This window comes from Miscanthus floridulus, chromosome 6 (genome assembly GCF_019320115.1).
Source record: "Miscanthus floridulus cultivar M001 chromosome 6, ASM1932011v1, whole genome shotgun sequence".
NCBI classification, from domain to species: domain Eukaryota; kingdom Viridiplantae; phylum Streptophyta; class Magnoliopsida; order Poales; family Poaceae; genus Miscanthus; species Miscanthus floridulus.
In genome coordinates, this window is record NC_089585.1 from 105,259,949 (window position 1) to 105,286,036 (window position 26,088).

Genomic DNA, 26,088 nt, shown 5'->3' on the forward strand with positions numbered 1-26,088 from the left:
CAACCACAATACCATCTTTGCACGCCATATCATAAAATTCTTGCCATCAAAATTATTCAGCTTCAAAGCAGCAGCAAAACCACTGACAGAAAATTGCCTAATATTAGGTTTTTGGATTGTTAGGAATTTAGGCATTTTTATTATCAGTTTAAGCCAGAAATATAACATCAGCAGGTTTATGACAACATATATGTGCATGTGTATATTTCTTATGAATGCTACAGCATGCATAGATGACATACTTATTGCTACAGCAAGAATACAAAATACAGTAATCATAGAGATTAGACTATACCCAGCAGAGGGTCCTATGCCGAGGGCATCGGAGGCTCCATTCGCACTAGTCGACATAGTGCGTTGCTCGAAGTCGTGGACCACAGTCGATGTAGGAAGATGTTCGTAGTGCAGTCCCACGAACGGATCACCAGGAAGAAGAAGAAGAAGACACCTCGATGTTCCAGAGAGAGGACTAATCCAAGAGCGATCTCCAGGAAGAAGATGTACGAGCAGTCGCTGATCGCTCCCTAAAAACCTAATCACCGCTCACCCCATGCAGGATTCTCAGGCGGATGAGGGTTCCGGAGACACCTGCTCTCCCGCTCCTCCGTGCACGTAGAGGTACGGGACAGGGAGGTATGGGACGGGGAAATCAGAAAGCTTCTAAACTGTGGTTCTCTCGGGAGTGGTTATGGAATAATATCAAGTCTAGACTGACGGAAGACAGGATATATGGCTGCTGACGGGAAGAGAAGACGAAGGCATCGTAGAATCCCAGGAGATGGTAACTGATGCAATCAGTTGCTTCCACCATCAAAGAGTGAAACTCCCATGATAATGTGGATTTAAGTGGCAAAAGACTGCCCACGCCCACGCCCACGGCCCGGCCGGCAGCGGCGGCGGCGGCACGCGCGCGTGTGGCACGCCTTTATCCTTTTTCCAGCTTCTCAATTTAGATGAATAATTTCTAACCATATAAGCTGAGTCAGCGCTCAGTCAAAATCCTATATAGTATTAAACCATGCAATACTTAATGTTACGTACCATAGAGTTTTATTTGATTCATTAAATATTATATGGGCAAGCCCATATTATATCCAACGAGTTCCGCAGCAGTGTACGACGTTCGTTCGTGGCGCGTCGGTGCGAGCAACTCTGAACTAGGTCACGGTAGTGAAAGGATGTTACGAAGGTCCAGGCCCATCAAGGAGTGGCGTTACGGCCCATTTCCATTTCAGTGAACTGCGCGGTGTTCTCTTTTCCCCTCTCGGAGTGTCAGTCTTTCAATGCATTTATTTGGCTGCAATAGGTGCCCCATCCTTTGCCCTGTGCATGATGCTGATTTTATATGCGAATGAGAAGGCGCGAGCTGTTATATAGGAGCAGACCAGTAGCAAGTCAGCACTCACTACCTAGAAAACTCTAGCAAGCTTCAGCAGCTACAAAAGCTAGCTCATTGCCTCCTTGCAAGGAGTTGTAGAGATGGCTAGGCCGGCTCTTATGCTCGTGTGCTGCTGCCTGCTGCTGGCATACACCACGGTAGCACGCGTTCTCGGTGAGGGCGAGCCTTTTGGCAGCCTGAAGAATGCAACCCACCATCTCGGTGAGGGTGAGCCTTTCGGCGGCCGGAAGGACCCCGCCGACCTGCACCATTCTCCCGAGGCCGACGAGTTCTGGTTTCTTCGGTTTTATCTAATGGGATTTCCAACTGACACGCATGTAAAACTAGCCCTATTGTGTGTGTTCTGTTTGTTCCTTGCAGGCTCACACGGGACTCCGCCCTGCTCGCCATCCATCGGCACCTCACCGACCACGCCAAGTGGTGGCGGCGGGTACTACCCTCCTTCACTGGACATCGGCACTTTCTCGACTGCACCGACAACTCTAGGTGGTGGTGGCGGGTACAATGCTCCCCCATCATCATCCAGTGAGACCTCCCCGACTACGCCCGGTGGCGGTGGTGGTGGGTACTACGGTCCTCCTTCGCCATCCTCTGGCACCTCCCGACGACGCTCGGTGATGGCGGTGGCGGATACAGTGCTCCACCTTCATTGTATAGTGACACCTCTCCTTCGACGCCTGGAGGTGGTGGTGGGTACTACATGCCCCCTTTGTCGTCTAGTGACACCTCTCCATCGACGCCTAGAGGTAGTGGTGGGTACTACAGACCGCCCTTGCCATCCACTGACACCTCCCCAATCACGCCCCATGGTGGTGGTGGAGGGTACAGTGCTCCCCCTTCACCATCCAGTGATACCTCCCCATCGACGCCTGGAGCTGGTGGTGGGTACTATGGCCCCCCTTTGCCGTCCTCTGACACCTCTCCGACCACGCCCGACGATGGTGGTGGAGGGTACAGTGCTCCCCCTTCACCGTCCAATGACACCTCCCTAACCACACCGGGTGGCGGCAGGTACTACATGTTAGGTTGATCTCCACCAATTTGGCCCAACGGCCGGATTGGTCCCTTGACCTGCGCCCTAATTGGACGCTCAGCTTTTCTAAGTGGCTGATGGACCCCCGCTGCACAGCACTATAAATAGGAGGTGGGAGCTAGGGCTTGAGACATGAGGTTCACCATAGCTGCCAGCACCCCACCATGTCCTAACCCTAGTCCGATCTAGAAGGGTACACTATAAATGATGGGAAGCGCCATCGCCTTCGCCGCCGCCACCAGACCAGGTCTGCACTACTGCTACTTCATCGTCGATGCCATGGCTGCAACTAGAGACTCAGATGAGGTACATCACTAGGTCTCCTATCTAAGTTAAGCAATTTACCCACTAATCTACGCCTATAGGTTCCAGAAATCACTATCAATGGTATTAGAGCTAGGTTTCTAGTGTGTAGATCTAGATCGGGGTAGAAAAGTGAAAATAAATTAGAAGGAGATGAAAGATTTCAAGTTTCCCAAACCCTAACCCTAGATCATAGAACGGAGAGGAGGAAGGGACCTACCTGGGTTCTTTCCCCACCGTCACCACCGTCGGCCATCACCTCGACGCTGCGCGGGAAGTCACCCCGAGCTGCCACAGGCATGAGGAGAAATAGTCTAACCTAACCCTAACCCTTGAAGGGAAAGGACGGAAAGGGGAGGAACTAACCAGGGCTACTCCACCGCTATCGACACCGCCGCGTGCCTCGCCGGCATCGGCTAGGGCATCGTCATAGGACCACTCAACGGCGGCGCGCTCACCCACTAGGGTGCGTGTGCTTCGGTGAGGGGGCCCATGGCGGTGCCGCACTCTCCTCCTCCTGCTGCCTTGCATGCCCGTCGTTACCGTCGTCTTTGAACATCGTCCATGATAGTGAAAAGAAAGGGGGAGGAGAAAGTGAAGTTAGAGTTTTGGGGAGATCCATAGGCTCGGGGGTAAAGGACGTCACCACAAGGCCACTCAACGGCGACACGCTCACCCATGGGTGAGCGAGCGTGCTGGCGAGGGGCCCCACAGCAATGCCGCAACGTCTTCCTTCGGTCGCCACGGGCTACCGTCGTAGTCGCCGCTCTCTGTCTCGGCACTGAGGAGAGGAGAGGGAGGAAGAATGATGAATGGACCTAGGGTTTCCATGGGAGTACCCACGATGCGATTTTTGTTTGGGCGAGACGCACGGATGACTGTCGGATTAGATCCAACGGCTGACGGGGGACAGGCTAGATTTGGCCTAGGCAGGGCAGCAGATTCCTGACCTAGGCCCAGGTTGCGGCCTGGGCGTGGGGGAGCGCGCGAGCGCGCCGGGTGAAGCAGGCCGCTGGGCCGCAAGTGCGCACGCGCTGGCGAGATGGGCCGTGGGCCGAATTTTCTCGGTTGGGCCAAAATGAATAGAGTAAATAGTTTTCTATTTTTATTATTTTCAGAAGCAGTTTTGATGAATTTTGTCAAGTTTTGAATCTCTGTTAAAATTTGAACCAACGGGATCATTTTTCAGAGAGTACATGAGTAAAATAAAATGCTTCTAAAAAGTAGATAAAGAATTTTTTTTCATGTTTTCGCTGTAAAGTTTAATGTTGATTATCTTCTAATTAAATTCAAACCAACGGGAGAATTTAATTTGAAGAGCAGTTATATTTAGTAAATTATGATTATGTTTATCCTCTAATTAAATTGAAACCAATAGGAAAATTTAAATTAGAGTAGTCTGTTTTGTTTAAGTTAGATTATGGTATTGTTATTTTCTAACCAACATTGATGATGACAATATTATAATGAGTTCAAGTTTGAGGTTTAAATCTCTAATAAATTTTACACCAACGTGGTCAATTTTTTAGAGGGTAGATGAGGACCAAGAAATGCTCCTGAACTAGAAGAATGTACTTTATTATCAAGTTTTTGCTGCAATGATGTTGATTATTTTCTAATTAAATTCAAAGCAATAGGAGAATTTAATTTTAAAGAGTAGTTATATGTATTTCAAGTTAATTTATGAATTTTATGCATTAATTGTATTTTTTGTCCAATGGTGATGTAGAATTGATGCAGAAGCATCTTATAAGTTTTATTTTTTAACCGAGATCACTCGGCTGCATGCCAACGGGCTGCAATGTTAGGGTATGTGAATGAAAAGGCTTGAGTCAAGCCAGTTCAGGACAGTTTCTTGGTTGTTAGTTTACTAATTTTCTGATTAAATTGGAACCAACGGGAAGATTTAATTGAAAAATAAAGAAATAAGTGAATATTTTAGTCATCATGCCTAAGTTTTTGTTACAGTAAATTGTGTATAGATTTATCCCGCATGGGGAGAAGTTTTGGCATAGTACTTATGCTAGTCAATCCTGCATGGTGGGAGAAGTTTTGTGATGATTCACATGTTTTGTATCCCGCATAGCGAGAGAAGTTTGGGTAGCTCTTATGTTATCCTAGTATTGACCGTGGCACAATAGAAATGCATCATCATGGTCCATACTAACCAAAAGATAAGAAAAAGATATCGGCGTGACTTGCAAAAGTGCTGCTAACGAAAGACCTTGTTGAGTTCTTGAAGTGAAATAAGGAAAGTGTACTCCTAAACGGATCAAGAAATAACTTTGTTTACATGACATAATCATGTGAATGAAGTAAGTTATAAGTGTCTCATCATTCACAGATTTTCTAAATAGTTCTCAAAATTATGATAGTAAAATTCATGCCATATTTCGAGGTATAGAATATTAAGATCAATTAAGAAAAATAATCTTCATTAAGAGTAAGATAAAGATTTATTAAGAGATATACTCTTCATTAAGAGTGAAATAAAGATTAATTAAGATGAATACGACCGTTGGAGGAGTACAACGGACACACCAATGATACCCCTAAGTAGAGAAATAGTTAAATCACTAGACCTTTTAAAGTTCCAACAGGAAGATAGCGTAATCAGCCTCAAAGATGTTAAGGTGGTGCTTAAAGCGTCGTATGAGGTTTTAACAGATTAAACCCAAAATAAGATATTTAAAGGTACACCATCTTTAGAAAAGAAAGAAAGATCTAGGGGAGCATGGTATGTAGTGGTATGTAGAGACCTAAGACTTGAAGAGAATAGGAACTATGTGTAACACCCCTGGTGTTATGAGTCTGCTTAGCACCAAGATTTAGGTCCAATAAAGATTAGCTTAACAAGTTTCCAGGTTTTAAAAATTTATAACGCACGTGAGGCGAAAAACAATTTCTATGAACAAGGATCAAGCATAACTTGTATTTAGTACTTAAATAAAAATTGTAGTACAAGTTCGGTAGATGGAAATGCAACTTTAACTTTTGGAAAATAGATGTTGTTAACTAGTGTTTTGGGAGCTCAAAAATCAAATTTGATGTTAAGATAAGCTCTTTTCGATAAGTCGGCAAACACATGAACTATTATGTAAAATACCATTTTTGGCAAATTATATTGAGCAAAATAGTTAAATGGTGCTTAAATATTTTGCTCCCATGGGTTAGTATAAGGTATGGACTATCGTATGAAATACTTATTGGTAGCAGTTAATAGGGTTTAGGCCTTTTAAAAATTTTAACAGAAGTGTTAATGTCTGTTAGTTTGAATTGAATCCTTAACTTTTCTAAGTATGGAAAAGTAGTAAGAAAATACTATTTTGACATTTAATTTCTAACAAAAATGTTTAAACAATATCTGCATGTTTTGGCAATGTTGATTGCACCAAAGTGAGTGCTTGAGCATGGCATAGGTCGAAATTATGTTGGATGTCACATTGTCCACTCTAAAATTGCCCAGGCCACCTTAGAACACGTTGTGAACCATGATTTGGTGCTCGGTTCGTGAACCGACGTTCAGTGTGACGAACTCATGTTGGCACCTCCCTATCTCCCTCTCTGGTTGCTCTCTGGACATGAGGTTTGCTTCGTCAGTTGGGTGTTAGTATCGACTTTAGGTTAGGGGAATTTATTGAACCTTGATCGTGATCGTTAGCAGCTTTTGCTTCGCTTTAAAATGCGTGCACATCACCAGTTGCTACCTCCCAACCCGAGTTCACGGTCACCGCACGCATGGGTGCTGCTGGCGTTGGGCTCAGGCCATGGCCGGGCTGCTACTGTTGGCCAGCTCACGCGCCTGGGTGATGCCACGCAGCGCCTATGGCCTAGCGTGGTCTGGTCCCAGCTGGCTATGGCTGGTCCAGCTACTGCCATGCACCGCGCTCGCACAGCTAGCCACTAGGCCGCGCTATGGTTGTGGCTGCATCGCTCGGTCAACGTGGTGTCCATCTCACCCCTCGTATCACCTACCGCATCGTGCCCTTGTGAAAGCTCTAGTTTGGTTTTGGTTAATTGATGAAACCCTAAGTGCTAACCTAGTTTATCAAAGTGATCATGAGATAGGTAGCACTACTCCAAGTGATGAAACAATGACAAAGATTTTGACAATGGTGATGGCATGGTTATGATCAAAGGCTTGAACTTGGAAAAAGAAGAAAGAGAAAAACAAAAGGCTCAAGGTAAATGTATAAAATGTAGGAGTCATTTTGTTTTAGTGATCAAGACACTTAGTGAGTGTGATCACGTTTAGGATAGATAGCCGTACAATTAAGAGGAGTGAAACTCGTATCGAAATGTCATTATCAATGTGCCACTAGATGCTCTAATTCATTCCATATGCATTCAGGATCAAGTGGAGTGCTAACACCCTTGAAAATATTTGTGAAAATATGCTAACACATGTGCATAAGGTGATACACTTGGTGGTTGGCACATTTGAGCAAGGGTAAAGGAGATAGAGATGAAAGAGGGTCAGTCTTGCTGTTTTACAACTAACCGGACGCTGGTCTCTAGGGGACTGGTGCGTCCAGTCAAGCATGGCAGTGATGACCTAGCATCGATCTTGTGACCGGATGCTGGGCCTCTGACTGACCGAATGCTAGAAGGTAGTGTCCAGTTAGAGCTGATGCGGCTGCACAGAAGTCAGGGTAACTGACCGAACGCTGGCTGTGTCCGTTCAAGTATGACTAGACGTGTCCGGTCGAGGAAATGCGTCTCTGGGAGCTTACTGGAAACGACCAGACGCTGGTGTCCAGTGTCCGGTCACTTGTGGCGGAGCATCCAGACATGTCATGACCGTTGAGATCAGATGACTCCTGTTAAATGTAGGATGACACATGGCCCCCATCAGGCAACCGGACGCTAAGCTCTGCATCTAGTTAGTAGGACCGGAGTGTGCAGTCATCTTGATCAGTGCCTAGTGAAGGGGTACAATGGCTCTATTTCGTGGGGGCTTCTATTTAAGCCCCATGGCTAGCTCTAGCTCACTCTCTTGCACGTTTTCATTGGTATAGCAACCTTGTGAGCTTAGCAAAAGTACTCCCACTCATCTCCATCATTGATCCATCATCCTTGTGAGATTGGGAGAGAATCCAAGTGCATTGCTTGAGTGATTGCATCTAGAGGCACTTGGTATTCGTGTTGCGCTGTGGATCCAAGTGCATTGCTTGAGTGATTGCATCTAGAGGCACTTGGTATTCGTGTTGCGCTATGGATTTCGCTTGTTACTCTTGGTGGTTGCCACCACCTAGATGGCTTGGTGCAGCGGTGAAGGATCGGCACGAGTTGGTGATTGTTCATGGCCGTCTTCGGTGATTGTGAGGGGAGTTGTACCTTCGCCGGCGAAGTGCCGAAAGGTAACTCTAGTAAATTGCTTGTGTCATTGAGTTACCTCACTTATAGGTAGGTTCTTGCGGTGTCCAATCATGTGAGCGAGGTTTGTGAAACACCTCTTAGCCGCCGAACCACCAAGTGTTGGTCGACACAACAGGGACGTAGCGTGTTGGCAAGCACATGAACATCGGGAGAAAATCGGTTGTCTCTTGTCATTTGTATTCTCCTGGTGATTGGCTTAATCTTCATCTTGTGATTGGTTCATTCCTCTACACGGCGGTATAATCATCCTATTCACTTATTTACATTCTTACAAACTAGTTGTACCAAGCTCTTTAGAGTAATTAGAATTAAGAGCTTGCATTGTTTTTCAAGTTCATCTAGAGAGTAGAATTGCAAGTGGTGTGTTAAGTGATCATTGCTACTAGAATTGTTGGATAGGTGGCTTGCAATCCTTATAGAGCTAGAGCAAGTTTGCATTTCGCCATTTGTCATACTAATCAAATTGCTCTAGTTGATTCATAGAATTTAAATAGGCTATTCACCTCCCCCCTCTAGCCATATTAGGACCTTTCAAGTGGTATCAGAGTCGTGGTCACTGTTTGATTGAAGGCTTAACAACCTTGGTGTCAAATTATGGCTCAAATTGTGTTCAACCATGTGGGGGGCAAACCACAGTTCTTTGATGGCACATGCTATGATTATTGGAAGAGAAAGATGAGGATGTATCTTGGTTCAATCAATGATCAAGTATGGGAAGTTACCGAGAATGACTATACTATCATCGATCCCAATGATCCCACCAACCAAGATAAGATCAACAAGCAATGCAATACAATGGCTCTCAATACCATATAAAATGCCATTGATTCCAAGGTGTTTGAGCAAATCAAGGATTGTGAAAGAGCAAATGAGGTGTGGAAAAGATTGGAAGAAACATATGAGGGCACACTGGTGGTGAAGAGTGCCAAGTTGTATATCCTCAAGGACAAGTTGACAAGTTTCAAGATGAAGGATGATGAGAGCATTCCAAAGATGTTCCATCAATTGCAAGTCATTGTCAATGATTTGAAGGCATTGGGAGAGAAGATCAAGGATGATGATGTCTCTCATCGGTTCTTGATGTGCCTACCACCAAGATTTGAGATATTGAGATTGCTCATCATAAGAGGAGGATTGAAGGAGATTACCCCCAACCAAGTACTAGGTGATGTCATAACACAAGAGACATACCATGTGGAAAGGGAGGGGGATGATAAGGATGACAAGAAGGAAGAAGAAGACAAGAAGAAGAAGAGTATAGCATTCAAAGCTAGCTCATCATCATCCAAGAACAAGGGCAAGTCCAAGAAAGAATCAAGTGATGATGATGATCTTAGTGACATTGATGATGAAGCCATGGCTCTATCTGTGCGCAAGATGGGCAATTTCATGAAGAAGAAGGGCTATGGTGCAAGAAAGAGAAGAGATCACACCAAGAGCAAAGAGTATGTGAGAAGATGCTACAATTGCAAGAGCCCCGATCATGTTGTAGCAAATTGTCCCTACAATAGTGATAATAATGAAGATGAGAAGAAGAAGCACAAGAAAGATAAAAATGAAAAGAAGGAGAAGAGAATGACATTCTAAAAGAAAAAGAAAGGTGGAGGCTATGTAGTCACTTGGGATAGTGATGGTTCCTCGGATGGTGATAGCTCTAGTGATGATGACAAGAAATCTATCAAAAGAGCACTAGCAAGCATCGCCATCAACAAGAAGCTCTCCATCTTCGACACTCCATCAATATGACTCATGGCAAAGCCTACCAAGGTAAAATATGATGAGAGTGATGATGATGATGAATGTGAAAGTGACTCTTGTAGGAATGAAAATGATGATGATGAGGAGGAAGAGGAGTATACCAAGGAGGAGCTCTTGGACATGTGTGAGCAAGTGCACGCTTGCAATGAGATGAAGAGAAAAGAGTGCAAAGAATTATGCAAGAAAGTAAAATTTCTTGAGCAATCCTTTGATGAGCTCAATGCCACTCATGAGAGGCTAATGAAAGCCCATGAGAAGCTTAGCAAAGCTCACTCTAAGCTTGAAAAGGCTCACTCCTCTCTCATTGAGCAAGTCAAAGTGGAGGAAGCCAAGAAGGAGCAAGTGATCATATCATGTGATGTGGGACTAACATGTGATCTTATCGATGAATCTATTTTTGTTGCTCCCACTAACACTTCTTGTAGCACTATCACTTCTACTTCACCTTTGAGTGATGGTCTCACTTGTGAAACCTCACTAATGGTGGAAAATAAGACCCTCAAGAAGGAGGTGAATGAGCTCACTTGTGCCTTAGGCAATGCCTATGGTGGAGAAGCCCGCTTGCTAAAGTGCTTGGGTAGCCAAAGGTTTTCTCTCAACAAAGAGGGATGAGGCTATACCCCCAAGAAAGGCAAGGTAGCCTTTGTCACTCCCAAAGCTAGCTTTGTGAAGGGCAATGGTCAGTTTTGCAATAGATGCAAGCAAGTTGGGCATATAGAGCAAAATTGCAAGACTAACAAGAACAAGCTACCTAATGTATCCTCAATTAAATTTGATTCTTGTTACATGCTTTATAAGGGTGCCAACGGTGTGAATGCTAAGTTCATTGATACACCAATTGTGGGCCCAAAGAAAAAGGCCATTTGGGTACCAAAGACCTTGGTAACTAACCTACAAGGACCCAAGCAAGTTTGGGTACCTAAAAGGAATTGATCTTCTTTTGTAGGTAAATTATAAGCCGGAGGAAGGCATTGGGTGCTTGAAAGTGGGTGTACACAACACATGATCGGTGATCCAAGAATGTTCAATTCAATCAATGAAAACAAGAGCAATGGGTTTGATAGTATCACATTTGGTGACAATAGAAAAGGCAAGGTCAAAGGGCTTGGTAAGATTACAATATCCAATGACTTGAGCATTTCTAATGTGCTACTAGTAGAGAGCTTGAACTTCAACCTTTTGTCGGCAGCTCAATTGTATGATCTTAGTTTCAAGTGCATATTTGGTGTGGATGATGTAGAGATCATAAGTGCATATGGCTATAACTTGATATTCAAAGGATTTAGATACGAGAATCTATACTTAGTTGATTTCAATGCTAGAGAAGCTCAATTGACTGCTTGTTTGATCACTAAGTCTAGCATAGGTTGGATATGGCATAGAAGGTTTGGTCATGTTGGAATGAAACAATTGAACAAGTTAATCAAGCATGACTTAGAGGCTTGAAAGATGTCACTTTTGAGAAAGATAAGCTATGTAGTGCATGTCAAGCCAGAAAACAAGTTGGTAACACATATCCTAAGAAGAGCATGATGAGCACATCTAAGGCATTTAAGTTGATGCACATGGACTTGTTTGGACCAACCTCATACACTAGCATCGGTGGAAACAAATATGGATTTGTGATTATGGATGATTTTACTAGATATACATGGGTCTTCTTTCTTGTTGACAAGAGTGATGTGTTTGTAACTTTCAAATCATTTGTCAAGGGCATTCACAATGAGTTTGAAACAACCATCAAGAAAGTTAGAAGTGACAATGGTAGTGAATTCAAGAATACTAGAATTGATGAGTTGTGTGATAAATTTGGAATTAGACATCAATTCTCGACCAAGTACACTCCTCAATCAAATAGCTTAGTTGAAAGGAAGAATACAACTTTGATTGACATGGCAAGATCAATGTTGAGTGAGTACAATGTGAGTCATTCATTTTGGGCCGAAGCAATCAACACGGCTTGCTACTATAGCAACCGACTCTATTGTAACCCCATGATGGAGAAGACACCTTATGAGCTATTGAATAGAAGAAAGCCAAACATAGCATACTTTCGGGTATTTGGTTATAAATGCTACATATTGAAGAAAGGAACTAGATTGACCAAGTTTGAAAAGAAATGTGATAAAGGTTTCTTGCTTGGTTACTCCACTACTAGCAAAGCTTATAGAGTTTGGAATTTGGCTAGTGGTACTCTTGAAGAGGTTCATGATGTGGAGTTTGATGAAACAAATGGTTCCTAAGAGGAAGATAAGAATCTAGATGATGTGAAAGGCACTTAATTGGTCAAGGCAATGAGAAACATGGACATTGGTGAGTTAAGGCCTAGAGTGGTGATTGATGTTGAAGATGACAAGAATCAAGTGCTCTCTAACTCAAATGTGCAAATTAGTGGTTCTCATGATCAAATCCAAGCAAGCACTAGTGAAAGGTCCTAATGGCTAGAGGGGGGTGAGTAGCCTAATAAAATTTTTACAACAACACTTAACAAAATAGTTAGACAATTATGAAGCAAAGCAAGTATTGCGCTAGCCTACTCAAAAAGCAAGCCACCTACCACAATTCTAGTTTAGATAGTATCTATTCACACAATAGCTATGATACTACTCTATGTTAGTGTGCTCTCAAAGGCTAACTAAAGAGCCACACCAACCAACCAACCAAGCTCTCACAACTAGTTACACTAAAGAGCTTGTCAACTAGTTTGCGATAATGTAAAGAGAGTGATCAAGAAGATTATATCGCCATGTAGATGAAGGAACTAATCAATCACAAGGATGAATAACAATGAAGACCAATCACCTCGGAATCAATCATGAACACAATGCTTTTTACCGAGGTTCACTTGCTTACCGGCAAGCTAGTCCTCGTTGTGGTGATTCACTCACTTAGAGGTTCACGCGCTAATTGGCTTCACGTGCTAAACCCTCAATAGGGTGCCGCACAACCAACATAAGATGAGGATCACACAAGCCACGAGCAATCCACTAGAGTACCTTTTGGCTCTCCACCGGGGAAAGGTCAAGAACCCCTCACAATCACCACAATCAGAGCCAGAGACAATCACCAACCTCCGCTCAATGATTCTCGCTGCTCCAAGCCGTCTAGGTGATAGCAACCACCAAGAGTAACAAGCAAAATCCACAGCAAAACACGAACACCAAGTGCCTCTAGATGCAATCACTCAAGCAATGCAATTGGATTCACTCCCAATCTCACAAAGATGATGAATCTATGATAGAGATGAGTAGGAGGGCTTTGGCTAAGCTCATAAGGTTGCTATGTCAATTAAAATGGCTAAAGGTGTGAGCTTCAACCGGCCATGGGGCTTAAATAGAAGCCCCCATGAAATAGAGCCGTTGTACCCCTTCACTGGGCACAACATGGGATGACCAGATGCTCCGGTCATGTTGACCAGACACTGGACCTCAGCGTTCGGTCACTTGCAGTTAGCCACGTGTCCTAACTTCAACTGTCATCAGTCTTGACCAAACACTGCGCTTGAGTTGACTAGACGCTGAACACCCAGCGTCCGGTCATTTACAGTAAGGTTCCAAAACCGACTTTTGTCGATCAGACCCTGCCAGCGTCTGGTCACACTATAACTTCTTACTGTGCTGACCGACAACACGACCGGACCCATCCCTTCAGCGTCCGGTCGCTGAATGACCTAGCGTCCGGTCAATTGACCGACGCCAGCATCTTTGCGACCAACTCCATTTCACCTCTAACTTCTTCAACCTTGCTCAAATGTGCTAACCACCAAGTGTATCACCTTGTGCACATATGTTAGCATATTTTCACAAACATTTTTAAGGGTGTTAGTTCTCCACTATATCCTAAATGCATATGCAATGAGTTAGAGCATCTAGTGGCACTTTGATAACCGCATTCCGATATGAGTTTCACCTCTCTTAATAGTACGGCTATCAAACCTAAATATGATCACACTCTCTAAGTGTCCTGATCACCAAAACAAAATAGCTCATATGGTTTATACCTTTGCCTTGAGCTTTTTGTTTTTCTCTTTCTTCTTTCCAAGTCCAAGCACTTTATCATCACCATGACATCATCTTCATCATGCTATGATCTTTGTTTGCTTCACATCTTGGAGTGTGCTACCTATCTCATGATCACTTGATAAACTAGGTTAGCAATTAGGGTTTCATCAATTCACCAAAACCAAACTAGAGTTTTCAACTAGTGATGGCAATGTGCAAGATCAACAAGTGGCTAGTTCATTATCTCAACCAAGTGATCAATCAAATACTAGCAATCAAGTGCAAGTGCTTCAACTAACCAATGTTGCAAGAGATTATCTATTGGACACTATCATTTGTGATATTTCAAGAGGTGTGCAAACAAGATCAAGATTGGCTTCATTTTGTGAGCATTTCTCATTTGTGTCATCCATTGAACCTAAGAAGATAAAAGAAGCTTTGAAGGATGTTGATTGGATCAATGCTATGCATGAAGAGCTAAACAACTTTACAAGAAACCAAGTGTAGGATTAAGTTGAGAGGCCTAAGGATCATAATGTGATTGGAACCAAGTGGGTCTTTTGGAACAAGCAAGATCAAGATGGGATAGTAATAAGGAACAAAGCAAGACTAGTGGCTCAAGGTTACACTCAAGTTGAAGGTCTTGACTTTGGAGAAACATATGCTCCGGTTGCAAGATTGAAAGCAATTAGGATCTTGTTAGCCTATGCTTATGCCCACAACATCAAGTTGTATCAAATGGATGTGAAAAGTGCATTTCTCAATGGGTACATTAATGAGCTTGTGTATGTTGAGCAACCTCCCGGTTTTGAAGATGAGAAGAAACCCAACCATGTTTACAAGTTGAGAAAGGCTTTGTATGGATTGAAACAAGCACCTGGAGCATGGTATGAGAGATTTAGGGATTTGCTACTCTCTAAGGGATTCAAGATGGGAAAGGTTGACACCGCTCTCTTCACCAAGAAGCATGGAAATGACTTATTTGTAATGCAAATCTATGTTGATGATATCATTTTTGGGTCAACAAATAAAGATTTTTGTGAGGAGTTTGGTAAGATGATGGCAAGTGAGTTTGAGATGTCCATGATTGGAGAGCTTAGTTATTTCCTTGGTCTCCAAATCAAGCAAATGAAGAATGGCATGTTTGTGAGTCAAGGAAAGTACATCAAGGACATGCTCAAGAAGTTTGAAATGAGTGATGCTAAAGCTATTAGTACATCAATGGGGACAAATAGAAGCTTGGATAGTGATGCTAGTGGCAACATGGTGGATCAAAAGATGTATCGGTCTATGATTGGAAGCCTACTCTATGTGACCGCATCAAGGCCGGATGTGATGTTTAGTGTATGCATGTGTGCTAGATTTCAAACCTCACCAAGAGAAAGTCATTTGAAGGTAACTAAGAGAATATTGAGGTACTTGAAGCATACACAATATGTTGGATTATGGTATCCCAAAGGAGCAAGATTTGAGTTGATGGGATATTCAGACTCCGATTATGCGGGATGCAAAGTTGAGAGAAAGAGCACATCGGGCATATGTCAACTATTGAGAAGATCACTTGTGTCTTGGTCATCAAAGAAGCAAAATAGTGTAGCACTTTCAATCACCAAAGCAGAGTACATTTTGGCCGGTAGTTGTTGTGCTCAAATACTTTGGATGAAGGCTACTTTGAGTGATTTTGGAATTAGGATCAAGCAAGTGCCATTGCTATGTGACAATGAGAGTGCCGTGAAGCTCACCAACAACCTGGTTCAACACTCAAGAACAAAGCATATAGACGTCCATCATCATTTCATAAGAGATCACCAACAAAAAGGGGACATTTGCATTGACAGTGTGGGCACCGAAGATCAATTTGCCGACATATTCACCAAGCCACTTGATGAGAAGAGGTTTTACAAGCTAAGGAATGAATTGAACATACTTGACTTCACCAATATGTGTTAATGCACCCCCATTATATGACATGCCTCTCCTTCGAGCAATTTAAGGTAAAAGTTGATTGACATGGCATACATCCTTGCTAAGGACATGTTTAGTGCATCTAGACATATTTCACATTTGAATAGGCTCACTCATGAAAACAAATGAATTTGATGTTTGTATGTTACCACTATTGCTTGTATGTTTGATATGATCTAGTGGTAGCGTATGACATATTTGTGAGTTTGTAAACCTAGTGTTTGATCTATAAAATGAGCTATAAGTGTTTAACTCAACATGGTACAAGATAACCCTTATTTGGAGGTGTGAAGAAGCTTATCCTTGGATCAAACTGAGTTAAATATCTTTTGCAAGTAATCTAGATTGAACCAAATTGAAAAATGATCCTCATTTCACATGGTTTCACCCCAACCTATCTATAATTTGAACCTATCTATACTTTAAGCCTTTGTGGTCATTAATGATAAAGGGGGAGAGAAACAAAGATAAGTGATAGGGGGAGAAAGTGATAAAGGAACAAAGGGGGAGAGATAAGATATGACAAAGGAAGGGGATCAATTAATTTTGAGCACACAAGTAGGGGGAGCAAGCTCATGAACTTGTATGATGCATTTGAATGTGCATTTCATATGTTTGCTTGCATGGTACAAGTTCTTAATTTCAATATCCATGTTTGTGTGGTATATGCTAATGGTAGATTTGAATGATGAAATGAAAATCTAGCATGCATAGGTCATCAAATGGTTTCATCCCCATGTATTTACAAGTGGTATCTAGCTATCAAGTGGTATCTAGATAAAGTAACTAGACTTACGTTCATCATATGGAATTTAGACCCTTACTTGTAATATTGATCTCATAGGGTATTCTAGTTTTTATGCATGCCTAGTTACTAATGGTGCTAAAGATGGTATAATAGTGCACTCTGATTGGTATCACGCTTCAAAGGTCCATCTCTTATACCTTAGCATCATTTGGTACAAATTATCTCCTATATTTCCTATCTAAGCATATGTGCAAAGCTTCAATCCAAACTCTTAGCACATATGTAGGGGGAGCAATTGCTACCATATGGAGTTCATGTAACTTGTCCATATCCTTTACACATGGAAAATATACTTGGGCAAGCAACATGGATTCAAATGAACTTTAATTCATATATTTGTATAAGGGTTGTCATCAATTACCAAAAAGGGGGAGATTGAAAGCTCTAGTTTGGTTTTGGTTAATTGATGAAACCCTAAGTGCTAACCTAGTTTATCAAAGTGATCATAAGATAGGTAGCACTACTCCAAGTGATGAAGCAATGACGAAGATCATGACAATGGTGATGGCATGGTTATGATCAAAGGCTTGAACTTGGAAAAGAAGAAAGAGAAAAACAAAAGGCTCAAGGCAAAGGTATAAAATATAGGAGCTATTTTGTTTTAGTGATCAAGACACTTAGTGAGTGTGATCACGTTTAGGATAGATAGCCATACTATTAAGAGGAGTGAAACTCATATCGAAATACGGTTATCAAAGTGCCACTAGATGCTCTAATTCATTGCATATGCATTCAGGATTAAGTGGAGTGCTAACACCCTTGAAAATATTTGTGAAAATATGCTAACACATGTGCACAAGGTGATACACTTGGTGGTTGGCACATTTGAGCAAGGGTGAAGGAGATAGAGATGAAAGAGGGTCAGTCTCGCTATTTTACAACTGACCGGACACTGGTCTCTGGAGGACCGGCGCGTCCGGTCAAGCGTGGCAGTGATGACCTGGCGTCGGTCTTATGACCGAATGCTGGGCCTCTGACTAACTAGACACTGGAAGGTAGTGTCTGGTCAGAGCTGATGTAGCTACATAGAAGTCAGGGTAACTGACCGGACGCTGGCTGTGTCTGGTCAAGTATGACCGGACGTGTTTGATCGAGGAAATGCATCTCTAGGAGCTTACTGGAAATGACCGGACACTGGGTGTCCAGTGTCCGGTCACTTGTGGTAGAGCGTCCGGTCATGTCATGACCGTTGAGATCAGACGACTCCTGTTGAACGCAAGATGACACGTGGCCGCCATTGGGTGACCGGACGCTGAGCCCTACGTCTGGTCAGTAGGACCGGAGTGTTCGATCACCCCGATCAGTGCCTAGTGAAGGGGTACAACGGGTCTATTTCGTGGGGGCTTCTATTTAAGCCCCATGGTCAGCTCTAGCTCACTCTCTTGCACGTTTTCATTGGTATAGCAACCTTGTGAGCTTAGCAAAAAGTACTCCCACTCATCTCCATCATTGATCCATCATCCTTGTGAGATTGAGAGAGAATCCAAGTGCATTGCTTGAGTGATTGCATCTAGAGGCACTTGGTATTCGTGTTACGCTATGGATTTTGCTTGTTACTCTTGGTGGTTGCCACCACCTAGATGGCTTGGTGCAGCGGTGGAGGATCGACATGAGTTGGTGTTTGTTCATGGCCACCTTCGGTGATTGTGAGGGGAGTTGTACCTTCCCCGGTGGAGTGCCAAAAGGTAACTCTAGTAAATTGCTCGTGTCATTGAGTTACCTCACTTGTGGGTAGGTTCTTGTGGTGTCCAATCATGTGGGTGAGGTTTGTGAAACACCTCTTAGCCGCCGAACCACCAAGTGTTGGTCGACACAACGAGGACGTAGCGTGTTGGCAAGCACATGAACCTTGGGAGAAAATCGGTTGTCTCTTGTCATTTGTATTCTCCCGGTGATTGACTTAATCTTCATCTTGTGATTGGTTCATTCCTCTACACGACGGTATAATCATCCTATTCACTTATTTACATTCTTGCAAACTAGTTGTAGCAAGCTCTTTAGAGTAATTAGAATTGAGAGCTTGCATTGTTTTTCAAGTTCATCTAGAGAGTAGAATTGCAAGTGGTGTGTTAAGTGATCATTGCTACTAGAATTGTTGGATAGGTGGCTTGCAATCCTTGTAGAGCTAGAGCAAGTTTGCATTTTGCCATTTGTCATACTAATCAAATTGCTCTAGTTGATTTGTAGAATTTAAATAGGCTATTCACCCCCCTCTAGCCATATTAGGACCTTTCACCTTGGCGTATGCCGCTGCCACCATGTCTGGTCGATGGCCCGGTCGTAGTGGCAATGGGATGCCTTCCTACCTCACTTGCCCTCGCTAGTCGACGTGGGTGCGATCGGCTTGGGTTCGGTCGCTCCACTTCAAGCGCGTCGCGCCAATCCCTCCACTGTCTCGCCACCTGTGCGCATGTGCTTGTGTTGCAGCTATCAATCAGAGCCACCCATCTTAATCCGCTCATGCTCACTCGTGTGCTTCTCCATGGCTTGACCACAGCTTTAGCTCTGCTTTTCTACCCTCCAATTTGCCTAGTGCCAGTAGCTTCGCCATTCAATTCCTCGCTCTAGCGGGTAGCTTAGGAAGTAGGCTAGCCATCTCCTTCCCCTCAAGCTCGGTCATGCCCTGCCGACCGATAATTTGGCCTTATGCTCGTCGCCGATCATGGGTGTCGTCGAATTGGTGTGTTGGGAGGTAAGGCATGTAGGAGTGGTAGCAGTTCAATTGCTCATAACCCTAAGCTCGCCTTGACTTCCTCTATCCGGTGCTCATGCTATTTTGCCCAGGTTACTCATCGTCGGTGGGGTGATGTGCCGGTGTCCATCGCAGAGCATCGCCACCCCACTCGGTCGCACATGGCCAGACCACCATAGCGCTTCCCAGCTTCAACCGTCAGTACAGCGTACACCATGGTGAGCTACGGATGCTTCTCCGTCATCTCTACCTTGTCGTGAGGGCATAGGCTCACCGGAACAATCGAGCCGCCGCCGTAGATAGCTGCTTACCGCTGTAGCTCACGCTAGTGCGTCTTCGAGTCCCTAACCGCCGCCCATCATAGCGCGTTTAGCCGTAGATGGCGACTGTCCCACTAGGTGGGTCCGTGCAAGCCTATGGCGGTCGGTGTGGACACCTAGTGTCACCGCTTGCCGCGCCGTCGTGCACGGGATGACTGGGGGTGCGCGTGGGAAAATTTGGAAAAATTCAGGGGGTTAAGTGAATTCGCCAGAGAAAGGAAGAAATAATATTAGGACCTAGTTGTGGTTCAGGAAAAGTCCGAGGGCTCATTTCCTTAAGTGCCAGCCCGGGCTCCCTGTCGTGGGCCGTCTCACGCATGGGCCACGCTAGGCCGCTGGGAGGGCCTGCTGCGCGTGCTCGCACCCCGCGTTGGGCCTGGCTGGGCTACTGGGCCAAATGGTTGCCACCGGCCCTTTTTCTTTTCTAAGCATTTTCTAATTTAGTTTCTAAGGTAAACTTGTAAATTCAATATAAAATTGTGTAGTTTGTTAGGTTTCGAAATTCATGATCTATCTGCTAGTATATTTTATTCACATAGTTTTATAATATTTTCTAGAGTTGTCTAATTAATTTGAGATGCTTAATATTGTAAGATATAAACTTGTAGAAATTTTTGTGATAAATTGGTGATAGTGTTGGCTCTAAAACTTTCACAGTAAATTCCTCATATTATTAGGTGCTCACTGTAATTTTGTTGCTCCATAATAATTAGTTTGCTAAGGTAGCTAAATGAGCCCTAGTTCGAAAATATATGTTTAATCAATAAAATACTGAAACACTTTGGGATTTTAGAACTAAAACATTTTTTTAGAGGTGAAGCCTTACTTGATGACATGGATACATAAATCAGTACGTTAGTTATTAAAGCAAGCTCGTTAGCTTGTGGAGCGTAATCATATATTTAAGAGTTGCGGTTACCGTTGATTAATTGCGTCTCTGCGTTGTATCCACGTATATCATAATAGGAACAACGATGAATCAGGGAGTCGACTGAAGTAGTAGAAAAGATGGTGCCTTAATGATTGTGTCACTATGGTAGAATGCTAACTTTTAGTTATATCTTACTCAGGTAAGCCCCGGTGTATAACCCCTATTATTTTGTACTTTATTTTATGCTTGTGCATTAAGTTCTGAGGAGTTGAATGAAACCAACTTGTATATATATATATATCATTATCCTTTGAGTCCTACTAGCATGTCAAGATCATATAGCTTGCTATGCTATAGGATTTGGTAGAAGTCGAGTGATTGCCTATCACTCGTGAAAGATTAGAAAGATATTATTGTGTTATTATATTACTATCACATGGAATATATATGAATGATAATTGGAGACCGGGTGGAATGGTACTTTGGATCTGAACTTGGTTAGGCATTTGAGCGAGGCTCGGATGGCACTTGTTTCGCCTATGTCGATTAAGGACCATTTGTTGTTGTGGATGGTAGTCAGGTCACAGACTTATTATCTTGAGCACATACTTGCTTATGGGAGTGGGAAGGCCCGTTACGCTCTTGTCGTGGGTTTTGGCTCTTTTCGGACCAACTGATTGGAGGCGGAGAAAGGTGGAGATCTAAGCACCATACTGAGACTGGATCTCAAGTGTGAGGGCTTGGAGTTCAAGTTTGGACGAGGACCTGGATCCTATGATAGGAGTGGAATGGGTTGGTCTTCTTTGTGCCGGGCGTACAAATGGAGCGTGTGTTTTGGGCTATCCAACTAGAATACATTGATTCATGAATCGTCATTTCTGTGAGAAGGTACAACTTGGCTATGGTCTAGCACCGTAGTAAGAACTGGAACTATAGAAGATGGTAAAAAGGTTCTGATTGCTTACCACCTGCTTGAAAGTAGCCTAGGTGCTTATATAGAATGGTTAGTTAATGAACTAACGATGACTGCTAATAAAATTGAATATAAAGATGCACGTTTAGTAATGCTTCCGTAGATACAATAACCCACAAGCCAAATAAGCCTTGCATATCCTTGGAGTCTTTTATTTTCTTCCTATCGGGTAAGTCTTGCTGAGTACAATCGAGTACTCAGGGTTTTATTCTCCCTGTTGCAGGTGATCGGAGGATACATAGAGCTGACTCTTGTGTGTGGAAACCTCCTGGTGGGCTCTGAGAGGATTCCTTTTACGCTACGACCGTAGTGTTTATTTATAACCTCCATGAAAGGTTTTTATAAGAAAAGATGTAAAATCTACTAGCATCTCTCGTATATAAATGTCCACTATGTTAATACTCCACCATGTCATTAAATTAATATTTGTTTCCTCTGTAACTCTGATAACATTATTATATTATGCTGTTATAATCAATTGAGGTAATATTCTGTTACTGTAATAAAGTGATATAAGAAATGGCTTAAGATTGTTGTAAGCTTTATTCTCTCATTTATGATCCTGATAGAAAAAATGTGGATTTTTGAGTTTTTCCTCGGGGTGTGCTCGATGGAACTGTGTAGTTTAGTGTCCTCTCTTGGGTACTTAGTGTCTAATAGAAGATAAGTACTCCTGGAGGCATTAGATTAGGTGGCTCCACCACACTGTGTGACCACTCCAGTGACTCAAGAGCAACAAGTTTCTCAATAGCTGTTGATGTTGTATGACTAATACAACACCTGTTGTTAGCTCTTCAAAGAAGATGAATAATGTAAACAAAGATCTTGTAATATAGGAGCCTGTAGAATCAATTGCCTCCTAGCAATGAAGAGCAACAACAGCCCCATATAAAAGTGCCAGTAGTTGAGGCCCCAGAAGGTCTCAAAGAATTAGTAAACCAGTTTTTCTGATGACTATGAAGTATATATTAGTAAAGAAATTCAAATGGAGAGTGATCCCACCTCATTTGAAGAAGCCATGAGAAGCGTTTACTCGTTTAAATGGCAAGAAGCTATGGAAGTTGAAATGAATTCGATTAATACCAATGATGTTTGGGACTTAGAAGAAATTCCAAATTGAACCAAAATAGTAGGCTGTAAAAGGATCTACAACTCAAAACGTGACTCCAAAGGAAATGTAGAAAGATATAAAACATGACTTTAAGCAAAATGCTTTACGCAAAGAGAATAAAAAGATTACGATGAGAGTTTCTCTCTAGTCTCATGCAAGGATTCTTTTAGAATCATAATAGTGTTATTGGCACATTTAGATTTAGAGTTACATCAGATGGATGTAAAGACGACATTCCTCAACCGGGATTTATATGAAAATGTTTACATGGCATAACCCAAAGGTTTTGTCATGATAGAAAAAGAATGTATGGGATGCCGCCTGTAGAAATCCATTTATGGGTTAAAACAAGTCTCTAGACAGTAGTATTTAAAGTTGATAAAACGATAAGAAAGTTTGGGTTTTAAAGAAAATGAGAAGGACAATAGCGTTTGTGCGAAGTTCAAGAATGAACAATTCATTTTTCACATCATGTGAATAGATGACATTCTACTCACTAGTAGTGATGTTAATCTGTCATTGGAGAAGAAGAAGATTGTCCTCAAGTTTCAATGTGAATGATCTTGATGAAGCGTCATTGGTTCTAGAATTAAGATTTACCTAGATAGAAGAAAAGGGATATTAGGACTATCGCAATGGCATACTTAGAAAAGATTCTAAAGAAATAAAGTATGCATACGAGTAACCCTACGCCTACTCCTATAGTCAAGGGTAATAGATTTGAAAACTTTAAGTGTTCCAGGAACCGATATGAGATCGATCAAATGAACATGGTTCCATATGCTTTAGCTGTTGGAAGCTTGATGAGTGTACAAGTACAAGTAAGAACTTACCCTGACGTAGTTTACGTATCCGGGATGTTTTGGTAGAAGTCCAGTCTATATATAGATCACTGGAATTGAGTTAAGAATGTCTTGTAATTTTGCAAAGTATCATAGGCCTCATGCTGAATAAGAAAGAGTAAGTACTCTCAAATAGTTATGGGTACAAATGTTAAATCTTGGCGAGATGTGTAGTAAAATCCACAGTAGGCTAACACTCGCGGTTGGAGTAATATTATGAAAAAAGCTCCAAAGAAACAGTTGTGATGTCATCAATGATGCATATCATAGTATAGCCTGTCATGAGGCTTTTGGAACAGGCAAAAGGTGGTTAAGGGAATCTGTACCCGGATTTAACAATGGTAGACAACAACAATAACCATTTAAAGTAAGTTAACTCCTAAGACAACAGGTCAAGTGTGCTGCCAAACACATTGACACTTAGTTATATGTTGTAAAGCAAAAGGTCTAGAATTACTTTAAAAGCATTGAGCATATAAGTACCGAGCAAGTACTTACGGATCCACTTACCAAAGGCTAACCACCTAGTGCGTTCAGAGAACACACAGTCGACATGGGTTTACGGGAAAGCCTATGATTTCTAGATACTAAGACATAGTTGAGAATCTGTTTCAAAACAGAGAGGTGCATTGTAGTTGTTTAATCTAGTGGCAACTGACCGTGACGATGAGGCATGCTCTATGCACTGATCTGTGATGGAATGAGAAAAAGATAAAGCAAGTAAAGTTTAAGTTATAAGATGAGATCAAGGGAGAGAATGTGAAGTTGATCTCCACCAATTTGGCCCAACGGCCGGATTAGGCCCTTGATCCGTGCCCTGATAGGGGGCTCTCGACTTTTCTAAGTGGCTGACAGGCCCCTACCGCGCAGCACTATAAATAGGAGGTGGAGGCTGGGGCTCGAGACACGAGGTTCATCGTAGCTGCCAGTGCCCCACCATATCCTAACCCTAGTCTGATTTAGAAGGGCACGCTGTAAGCGACGGGAAGCGCCATCGCCTTCGCCGTCACCACTATACCGGGTCTGCACTGCTGCTACTTCGTCGCCGGCGCCATGGCTACGACTAGAGACTCAAGATGAGGTACATCACCAGGTTTCCTATCTGAGTTAAGCAATTTACCTACTGATCTACGCCTAGAGGTTCCAAAAATCACTATCACTACGCCCCCCCCCCCCCCCTCGTCGTCTTCTGACACCTCTCCTACCATGCCATCAGCGCCTAGTGGTGGCTACTATGGACCTCCCTCGCCTTCCGGTGACACTTCGCCGACCACTCCTGGCGGCAGCGGCTACAACGGCCCTCCCCCGCCGTCCAGTGACACTTCACCCATGACGTCTGGCGGTGGCGGCGGCTACTACGGGCCCCCTTCGCCGTCCTCTGACACCTCCCCGACCACTCCTGGCGGCGGCGGGTACACGCCAACTCCAGTGTCACCGCCTATCGGCTTATCGCCGCCGTTCGCTCCGCTGACGCCAACACCGACTACCCCGACGCCCTACGACCCCAAGTCCCCAACACACCGCCCTTCACGGGCCCATGCACGTACGTAGCCCCCAAAACCTTTGTGCGCAATACTGCTGGCATACTAATTAACGTTATGTGTCGCTCGTATTTTCTGGCTTAATTTGCAGCTACTGGATAATGCACCCGGGCGTGGTGTGGGGGCTGTTCGGCTTCTGGTGCCCGCTGGTGCGGCTGTTCGGCCCGAGCGCGGCGGTGCCGTTCGGGCACGACTTGACCGTGCCGGAGGCGCTGGCGAACACGCGCCAGGACGGCGTGGGCGCGCTCTTCCGCGAGGGCACGGCGTCGCTGCTCAACTCCATGGTGAACAACAGGTTCCCCTTCACGACGCAGGAGGTCAAGGACGCGTTCGGCGCCGCGCTCAGCTCTGGCGATGACGGCGCCGCCGCGGTACAGGCGCAGCTCTTCAAGAAAGCAAACGAAGGACACGTCAGGCACAACTAGGCGGCGGCCGCCGTATGTCATGTACTCCTGTCCGTAGGCATGCAAACTGCAGTGCAGCTATGTGCGTCGCGACTCGCGAGCATGCAGGGGGTTGGTTAGGATCTGCATGTAGGTGTTTGATGGTGGGGTTGAAGTTATCAGTAGTACCTCTTTGGCTCTATCTTGTATTAGGATCTGTTGATGGGAGTAAAAGTTGATGGGAGTAGGATCTGTTGCTAAGTTGCGATCTTTCGATTTGTCTGCAGAATGAGAGTATGCAGGCTTCTTTTAATCTTCCAGTTCCATGGTTTCACCTGTCCCTTAATTTTCGGATGTAATCGACCCCTAAACCAGTATATTGCCCCAATGCTCCAATTAAGCCAGCCCAATGAACACCTTTGCAAGGAGCCAGGACCAATGAAATTTTCGTGATCCGATATTATTTCTCTGACTCAGAGCAACCCTCCAATTAAGCCAGCCCAAGAAATTAGCAGCCAAATTGCAACCCATGATGGCATTGGCAGCTATTTGGGCCGCGTTCCCCCAACGCTACCAGGCCGTGACAGTCTTTACAGGCCTTCGGAACCTTATGTCTAGTTAGGCCTAATGGCCCAAGCCCAATTATTTCCAGGTTGGGGTGGATTCCGCAATATTCAGCCCGTTGGGCTTGGGCCTCACACCACTTCAC

At 43.7% G+C, this 26,088-nt stretch overlaps 1 pseudogene; it reads left to right on the top strand.

Moving 5' to 3' along the window:
* Positions 1–1,479: 1,479 nt before the first annotated feature.
* On the top strand, positions 1,480–25,421 carry LOC136458910 (protodermal factor 1-like; annotated as a pseudogene).
* Positions 25,422–26,088: the final 667 nt, after the last annotated feature.